At 39.5% G+C, this 10,254-nt stretch overlaps 1 pseudogene; it reads left to right on the forward strand.

Annotated features, from left to right (window-relative positions):
• The first annotated feature begins 1,678 nt into the window (after positions 1–1,678).
• LOC103674498 lies at positions 1,679–4,202 on the forward strand (annotated as a pseudogene).
• Positions 4,203–10,254: the final 6,052 nt, after the last annotated feature.

A 10,254-nucleotide genomic window follows, 5' to 3' on the forward strand; every position in this document is an offset into this window, starting at 1 on the left:
ATATCCAAACTTGCACTGGTAGAAAACAAAACTGGCTTTGTTTTTCTGTATAAAAACCACTTAGCACTTCATTTTTGAGTCTGAGTGCAGAATTTTGTGAGGACAGCAGTCAGAGAAATCACGTATCCACTTTGTACATGTAACTAGACAGGAGAGAATCTACAAGGTCAGGTCACCCTGTAGCTAGTGTGTCACTTGCCATCACAAAGTGAATCAGCCACCCAGAGTACCAAATTTCTTCTACTGTGGATATGAGTGCATGGGTTGGACAGAAAACAGAACCTGAGGATGTGGATAAGAGTGTTTGGTGAGGTATGCAATTCATCACAAGCCACCAGGAATTCAACATGGAGGGATGGCGTTAGTTACGCGTCACTGCGATCTGATAGTTATGCTTGCATAAAATGAAAAGCATGTCCATACTCCTGTTACTGATGCAGAGGACACAGCAATATAAGACCAAAGCTGCAAACCCCTAAAACTCCCTGCTAAGAGAATGACTGCTTTTGAATACTTTGGTCTGAACCTGTGGTTAGTAAGTATATTGACAGAGCAGATCAATGCAGGTAAATCCAGAAGAAACCTTCTTTTTATTCTGAAATTGTATCCTACCCATGCCTTGAAGTAAGTACTAAGTGAGGCATCAAGGTTTTTCTCCCTTGGATCACAGAGAAGGAGCTCTGAGAGCAGAACGTGGCTGTGGCAGGAGTTACTGTGGTCCATTGGCTCTTGGAACTTGCCAGGTAAGAGCAGAGAATGGCGACAGTCCAAACAGAAGCATACACAAAAATATAATGGAATCCTACTTAGCAGTGAAAAAGAATGAACTGCTGATACATTGTTGATACAGATGAATCCCACAGATACACTGAACAAAAGAAGGCAGACTTCTATCAAAAAGTACGTTCTGGGGGCCCCTGGGTGGCTCAATCAGTTAAGCATCTGCCTTCGGCTCCGGTCATAGTCCCAGGGTCCTGGGATTGAGCCCCACATTGGGCTCCCTACTCAGAGGGAAGCCCGCTTCTCCCTCTCCTCTCCGCTTGTACTCTCTTGCTATGTCGCTCGCTCTCAAATAAATAAATAAAATATCTTAAAAAGATAATATATTCTATGTGATTTTATCTGAAACTCTAGAAAAGGCAAGTCTAATCCATGGTGGCATAGGTCAGCACTGGTCTGAGGCCTGGGATGGGGGAGGGGAATTGCTTGGGAAGGGGCACAAGGGAAACTTTTGGGGAGATGGGAATGTTCTATATTTTGACTGTGGTTACATGGGTATATACCTTTGTTGAAACTCATGGAAATGTACACTTTAAGTGGATATGTTTTATTGCATGTAAATTATACCTCAAAAAGTTGACTTTAAAAAAAATACATGGGGCTTCCACTTCCAGACAAGATGAATAAGTGGATTCCACCCTATTCCTTCCACTTACTACAACTAAAAACTTGACAAAAATATCTAAAGCAACTATCAGACTCCTGATGGTGGAAAAAAGGTGAACTGGCTAGACAACCTGGGTCTCAAGGGATGACATAGCTGGGAGTCTTCATAGGCTTTACTACTTACTAGATCCCAGCCTGGGCACCAGAGAAGGCCAAACCCAAAACTATCACCAAAGCACAAAGTCCCAATGAAAGCCCACCTTCTGGGGTCAAAGGGCTGGGAGGGACAGCAATGAAAGATAGACCTTTTGACAATGCTTGCTCTTCTCCGGGCAAACACCATGAAATAAGCCACAGCCGTCCCTCTGCAGAAGACTTTGGGGAGACTGTGGTGGGGAGCTTGTCCACCATCCCTGCTATGCACTACCGTGTGGGTAATCCTCTCTCTCCTTACCAGTGACAACTGTGATGTTGAGCTCTGTCAGCCCCACTCTGCACAAATGATCAGTGAGAATCCTCCTCCCTCTCCCAACCTCATGGGAGTGTTGTGACAGCAGGGTGGAGCCCTGCTGCTCTCCTTGCACTGTGCTAAGCAAAGGTAACAAAAGAGACAGCACCCACCCTCTCACAGCTGGAATGTGTGGGGAGAGTTACAGAGAAGAGGGAGCTGCAAAAAGAGATTGTTTCAATTTGTGTATGAAGTCCAGGGCACCCCCACCCCCAAGTGACCTATGTGTGAAACCCACCGGAATTAACAGAGTGAAAGCTTTGAGAAATGAACCATGATGTGGACTACTGTACTGTTTCAGATTGGCCTCTGGGCAGCGCACAGCAGGACAGACCAAAATAGTACTGGCGTAAAAACTAAGCTGACATTCAAGCTCACAGACCCCAAAAGTGAGCCATGATGTTCATTCTGAACTTGAACAGGTTGAATACATACTAACATAGTTTTTAAAAGGAACCAGTGACTCGTAATATAATACCCCAAAAGTCCAGGATAAAATCAAATCTTATGTGTCATACTAAAAGCCAGAAGAAGGCTGAACTGGAATGAGAAAGGGCAATCAACAGATGGCTAACATCTGGTGCCCGGCTGGCTCAGTCAGGACAGTGAGTGACTCTTGATCTTAGGGCCATGAATTCGAGCCCCACATTGGGCATAGAGCTTACCTTAATTTAAAAAAACAAAAAAACCGATGCTAACATCAAGATGGGACAGATGTTGGGATTATCTGACAAGGATTTTAAAGTAGCTATCCCCAAAAAAGGAGAAGAAAGAAAGGAAGAAAGAGAAAAGCTTCAGTGGGCAACCATGAATAGTCCTGAAACAGAAAAAGAGAAGATTTCAGCAAAGAAAATATAAAGAAAAGCCAGATGGAAATTCTAAATCTGAAAAATACAGTAACAACAAACTTAACTGGGTGGTCACTATGGCCCATCGGAGATGACAGAAGAAAGCAGTGACCTTGAAGATAGACCACTAAAAATTCTACAACTTGAACAAAGAAACAACAAAAGAACAAAATGAACAGAACTTCAGGGGACTATGGGAAAGTACCAAAATACATGTATGTCACTGGAATACCACAAGAAGCAGAGAAGGAGTGCAGTGCAGAAAATATACTTAAATAATAGCTGAAAGCTTCCCAAATTTGGCAAAAGACATAAACCTACAGATTAAAGAAGCTGCGAGAACCCCAAACCAAGAAATCATAAAAATCCTAAGACAGTATACACTAACAGCCAAATTCATAGAGACAGAGAGTAGAATAGTGGTTTCCAAGAGTGAGGGATGAAAGAAACCTGGAGGTATTTGGTCAAATGTTAATAAACTTTCAGTTAGAAGTTGAATAAGTTTTGGGGATCTAACATACAGCAAGGTGACTATAGTTAACAATACTGTATTATGTACCTGGAAGTTGCTAAGAGAGTAGATCTTAAATGTTCTCACCAGAAAAAAAAAAAAGAAGAAATAGTAATCATGCAAAATGATGGAGGTGTTAACTAACCCTATTGTGGTCATCACTTTGCAATATATAAGTATGTCAGATCATCACATTGTACACCCTAAGGTTACACAGTGTTATATGTTATATCTCAATAAAGCTGGAAAAAATAAAAAGTGAAAAAATAATGAAAAAAACCTAGAACAATGTCTAGGAACTGTGGGCATGGGCTGCTGGGGTTGGTGAAGGATCTCAAGATGGGTGGGAGAAACTTGCTCTAAAAGCCATTGACTGGGTAGCTTTTGGGGAGATCATACCCCCAAACCAGATGGCCATTGCTAACTTCTGAAATTCTGGAATGAGACCCTTACCTCCAGGTTGGCTACTGTCCCTGAGAAGCAACCTGCTACTGACTGGGCTTACTACAAGGCCAATGTGGCAAAGGCTGTCTTGGTAGATAACTTTGAGAAGAAGTTTAATGCCCTGAAGTTTTCTGCCAGAGGATAAATATACTGTTCAGGTGGATGGTGAAGGAAAGGAAGATGTGAAAAGTTGTGCTGAGTTTTTGTCTCTCTCAAAGGCCAGGATTGAGGAAAATGAAAAAGAGCTAGAGAAGATGAAGAATGTAATTCCATGTGATCAGATGACCATTGAGGACCTGATGCAGTCTTCCCAGAAACCAAGTTAGACAAGAAGAAGTATCCCTATTGGCCTCACAAGCCAACCGAATATTTATAAACTTGAGTTGGGGAGAAAGTTCTGGCCCTCCTATCGTAAACGCTAGAAGTTAAAAATAATTATATAGGGACGCCTGGGTGGCTCAGTCAGTTAAGTGACTGCCTTCGGCTCTGGTATGATCCCGGGGTCCTGAGATTGAGCCCCCACGTCAGGCTCCCTACTCAGCGGGGAGCTCACTTCTCCTTCTCCCTCTGCCACTCTCTCTGCTTGTGCTCCCTTTCTCTCAAATAAATAAAATCTTTATAAAGATAATATATAGTAAAAAAAAAAGTGTAAAGTACACAAAACAGAAAAACTAGAAGGAGAAGACAGAGAAAGCAGAAGTAGTGGTAATGGCAGTTTTCTAAAATCAATGATCGACACCAGACCACAAATTCAGGAAGCTCAGAAAATACCAAGCAGAGTAAATACCAAAAATCTACACCTAAGCGTATCATATTCAAATTATAGGAAAACCAGTGTCTGGTTGGCTCAGAAGAGCATGCAACTCTCGATCTCAGTGTTGCCAGTTGGAGCTCCATGTTGCGTGTAGAGATTACTTAAAAAAGTAAATAAACTTAAAAAAAAAGAAAGAAAAGTCAAATTGCAGGAAAACAAAGGGAAAATCTTGAAAGAAGCCAAAGGGGAACAAAATGCACCTTACCTATTGAGGAACAAGGATGAGAACTACATGAGACTTCTCCTTAGAAACCATGCAAGCAAGAACAGAGTGAAATATTTCAAGTGTTGAAAGAAAAACACCAGCTGAGAACTCTGTATCCAGCAAAATTATCATTCAAAAGTGTAGGAGTAATAGTCTTAGACGAACAAAACTGAAGGAATTTGTGGCCAGTAAACCTGGCTTGCAAGAGATATTAAAAGTTCTTCAGGGGCGCCTGGGTGGCTCAGTCGTTACGCATCTGCCTTCGGATCAGGGCGTGATCCCGGGTTCCTGGGATCGAGCCCCACGTCAGGCTCCTCCGCTGGGAGCCTGCTTCTTCCTCTCCCACTCCCCTACTTGTGTTCCCTCTCTCACTGGCTCCCTGTCAAATAAATAAAATCTTCAAAAAAAATTTATAAAAAAAAAAAAGTTCTTCAGAGAGAAGTAAAATGATAATAGGTTGGAAACTCAGATCTATATAAATGAAGGTAAAATAAAATTGTTGTTTGGGGGTGCCTGGCTGGCTCAGTCAATAGAGCATGCGACTCTTGATCTCCAGGTCCTGAGTTTAAGCCGCATGTTGGGCATGGAGCCTAATTTAAAAAAAAAAAAAAATCTTTGGTATTTGTATACTTACCTAATCTTATAGATAACTCTTTGTTCAAAGTAATGATAGCAACAACGAACTGGGTGATTATAGCATATGGGTAAGTGAAGGGAGTGGCAGCAATGTTTTAAGGGATGTGGGGGGGAGGAATTGGAGCTACTCTGTTATAAGACACCTGCACTACCCAGGAAGTGGTGTAGTGTTATTTGAAGTGTACTTACATGCAGATAATCAAATCATTATGTTACATACCTGAAACTAATATGTCAATTATACATCCAATTTTTAAAAAGTGGACTTATATTAGTTGTAAACATACATCGCACACTTTAGGGAAACCACTAACGATTTTCTTAAAGAAGTAATTGATATGCTAAAAGGAGAGAAACTGGAAACATATAAAATGAAAACTTGAGAAGTCAGAGGGCAAGTTTTAAAAAATCAAAGAACAAAGAAAAAGTGGAATGAATACAAAACAGTTACAGACATAGAAATTAAATTAATCCAAATATATCAATAATTACTTCAAATGTGAATGGTCTAAATACAGCAATTAAAGGATCAATTGAAATCCCTCGTCACGGTGGATAAAAACAAGACTCAATGACATGTCCACAAGAAGCCCACTTTAACTGTAAAGACACAGATACAAAGTGAAGGGCTGGAGAAGGATATTCCATCGCTAACGTTAATCAGAGTAAAGCTGGGGTAGCTATATTGATTTCAGACAAAGCCGACTTCAGATCGAGGAAAATTATCAGGGGTAAAGAGGGGCATTACATAATAATGAAGGATGAAAATGAAAAATCCTTCATTTGTATGCACTTAACAGCAGACTGACAAAATATGCAAGGCAAAGACTGCTAGAACTGCAAGGAGAAATAGATGAATTAACTGTTACCAACACCCCTCAATCAGTGATTCACACATCCAGCAGGCAGAAAATCAGTAAGGATCTGTAGTTGAACTGAATAGCACCAAAGATCCTTAGATCTAATGGACATTTATGGAATACTTGACAGCAGCAGAATAGACATTCTTAGAAAGCTCATGTGGAACATTCATCAAAATAGACCATATTCTGGGCCATAAAACCCACCAGAACAAATTTGAAAGAATAGAAATCAAACAAGGTTTGCTGTTAGACCACAGTGGAAATCAGTAACAGAAAGATAGCTGGAAAATCTCAACATATTTGGAGATTAAGTAACTTCTAAATAATGCATGGATCAAAGGAGTCTCAAGAAATGTAGAAATATCCAGAGTTAAATGAAAATACAACTTATCAGGGGCGCCTGGGTAGCGCAGTCGTTAAAGCGTCTGCCTTCGGCTCAGGGCGTGATCCCGGCATTCCGGGATCGAGTCCCACATCGGGCTCCTTCGCTATGAGCCTGCTTCTTCCTCTCCCACTCCCCCTGCTGTGTTCCCTCTCTCGCTGGCTGTCTCTCTATCACATAAATAAATAAAATCTTAAAAAAAAAAAAAAGAAAATACAACTTATCAAAATGTATGAAAAGCCATGGTTAGAGGGAAATTTATTGCATTAAATATATATATCAGAAAAGAAGATATGAAATCAGTTATCTAAGCTTCCACCTTAAGAAACTAGAAGTGTCCATTGATGACTAAAGAAGATGTGGTGTATATATACAATAGACTATTACCCAGTGATCAAAAAGAATGAAATCTTGCCATTTGCAACAACATGGGTGGAACTAGAACGTATTATGCTAAGCAAAATAAGAATGAGTCAGAGAAAGACAAATATCATATGATTTCACTCATAAGTGGAGCTTAAGAAACAAAACAGATGAACATAAGGGAAGTGAAGGAAAAATAAAATAGGATAAAAACAGAGGGGGAGGCAAACCAAAAGAGGCTCTTAACTTTAGAGAACAAACTGAGAGTTGCTGGAGAGGAGGTGGGCGGGGGATGGTCTACATGGGGGTTGGGTGTTAGGAGGGCATTTGTTGTGATGAACACTGGGTGTTATATGTAAGTGATGAATCACTAAATTCTACTCCTGAAACCAGTACTATACTATATGTTAACTAACTTGAATTTAAATAAAAAATAACATAGAGAAGGAAGAGCAATTTAAGCAGAAGAAAAAAAGTAATAAAAAATTAAATCAGAAATCAGTGAAATTGAAAAGAGATCAATAAAGATCAACAAAACTGAAACTAGTTCCTTAGAGGGGAAAACCATTAAAATTCATAAGCCTCCCAAGCTAACCAAAAAAAAAAAAAAAAAGAAAGAAACACAAATTACAAATATCGAACATGAAGGAGGGGTCACTGAAAGGATAATAAAGGAATATTATGAACAGCTTTATGCCCATAAATTTGTTAACTTAGATGAAGTGAGCCAATTCCTTGAAAGACACAAACCACTAAAACTCACAAAAGGAGAAATAGATAATTTGAATAGGCTGATATTTATTAGAGAAATAGAAACCAGGTGAAGACATTCATAAGAAAGGAATATTACAGACCAATATCTTTCATGAATGTAGATGCAAAAATACTCAAAAAATATTAGCAAATCAAATCCAACAATGTTTAAAAAGACTTATACACCATGACCAAATGAGACTTATTCTAGGTATGGAAATCTGATTCAGCATTCAAAAGCCAATTAATGTAATCCATCACATTAACAGGCTGAAGGAGAAAAATCATGATCATATCAGTAGACGCAGAAAAAGCACTTGACAAAATCCAACACCCATTCATGATAATAACTCTGAACAACTTAGGAATAATAGGCAACATTCTCAAACTTATTGATAAAGGGTGTTTACCATAATATGGTTAGCATCATACTTAATGGAGAGACACTGGATAATTTCCCCCTTAAATTAGAAACATGCGAAGATATCCCCTCTCACCACTCCTATTCAACGTTGGACTGGAAGTCCTAGCTAATGCGATAAGAAAAGGAAAGATATATATATGGTAGGGAGAGAGATAAATTAAGCTGTCTTTGTGCATAGAGGACGTGGCTGTCTATGGATAAGATCCCAAAGACTTGACCAAAAAAGCTCTTGGAACTAATAAGTGATTATAGGAAGCTCACGGGATACAAAGTTGGTATGTAAAAATCAATTGCTTCCCACTGCTAGCAATGAATAGTTGGAAACCCAATACCATTTACATTAGCAGCAAGAAATAATGAAATATGGAGGCATAATAGGCACAGGCTTTATATGAAGAAAATTATAAAACTCCAATGAAGGGAATCAAAGAAGATATAAATAAATGGAGAGAGAGTTCATGTGTGTGGATAGGAAGACTAAATATTTTTAAGATGTCAATTCTCCCTAATTCCATCTATAAATTCAACATAATCCCAATCAAACCCCAGCAAATTTTTTAAATATTAACCAGCTGACTTTATATACGAAAAGGCAAAGGGACCAGAATGGCCAACACAATACTGAAGAAGAGTGAAGTCTGAGGATTCACACTACCTGACTTTAAGACTTACCATAGACCTACAGTAATTGAGACAGTGTGACGTTGGTGAAAAGAATACACAGGTTGATCAGTGGAACAGAACAAAGAGCCCACAAATAGGCCCACACAAATGTAGTCAACTGATCTTTGACAGAAGAGCAAAGGCAGTTCAATGGAGAAAGCATAATCTTTTCAACAAATGGTGCTAGAACAATTGGGCATCCCTGTACAAAGCAGTGAAGCTAGATTCAGCCCTTACACGTGTTACAAAAGTGAACTCAAAGTGGATCTTAGACTTAAATGTAAAACGTAAAACCGTAAAACTTGTAGAAGCTAACATAAGAGCAAATCTGAGTGACCTTGGTTTTGGCAATGAATTTTTTAATTTAACACTAAGAGCACAACCCATAGAAGAAAAAGGATCCCATTGGACTTTATTAAAAGTAAAAACTTCAGCTTTGTGAAAAAATGCTACATTGAAAATTTAAGCCACTTCTCCAGACTGAGGATATTTGCAAAACATATCAGGTAAAGGACTGGTACCACCAAATATACAGAGTATTTAAAAATCAACAATAAGGAAACAAACAACCTAATTCGAAAGTGAGCAAAAGATCTGAACAGACACCTCACCAAAAAAAACCCCAAACCGGTTGCAAATAAGCATATCAAAGATGCTCAACATCATATGTCATTAGGGGATGACAAATTAAAATGAGATGTCACTTCATACTTTTTGAATGGCTAATATCCACAAAACTGATAATACCAAACGTGGCGAAGATAAAAAGCAACAGAAATTCTCATTCATTGCTGATGGGAATGCAAAATAGTACAGCCACCTTGGAGGACAATTTTCTTACAAAAGTAAACATTCTTACCACACAATCCAGCAATTGTGCTCCCACCTACCCAATTACATTGAAAAGTTATGTCTAGGGGCGCCTGGGTGGCTCGGGTGGTTAAGCGTCCATCTTTTGGTTTTGGCTCAGGTCATGATCTCAGGGTCGTGAGATCGAGTCCCATGTCAGGCTCTGCGCTCAGTGCACAATCTGCTTGGGAATCCCTCTCTCCCTCTCCCTCTGCTCCTCCCTCCACGCACTTGCACGTGCTCTCTCTCAAATAATAAATAATAAATAAAATCTTAAAAAAAGAAAAGTTGCATCTATTTGAAAGTTTATAGTAGCTTTATTCATAATCTCCAACACCTGGAAACAACCAAAATGTTCTTCAATCGGTGAGTGGGTAAACAAACTTCGTTATATCCGGACAATGGAGTATTATTCAGCCATGAAAAGAAATAAGCTGAGCCACAGAAAGACGTGGAGGATCCCTCAATGCCAGGTGAGCTTGGGGACACAGTTATGTAGGTCACCGGAGGGCTGAAAATGGAGGTACTGAAGCCTCAGAAACCAGGGAATTCGAGCTTGGTAAACATTCCTTTTGAGGACCTGCTTACATGGTTATGAATGTTCT

This window comes from Ursus maritimus, unplaced genomic scaffold (assembly GCF_017311325.1).
Source record: "Ursus maritimus isolate PB19 unplaced genomic scaffold, ASM1731132v1 scaffold_22, whole genome shotgun sequence".
NCBI lineage: Eukaryota > Metazoa > Chordata > Mammalia > Carnivora > Ursidae > Ursus > Ursus maritimus.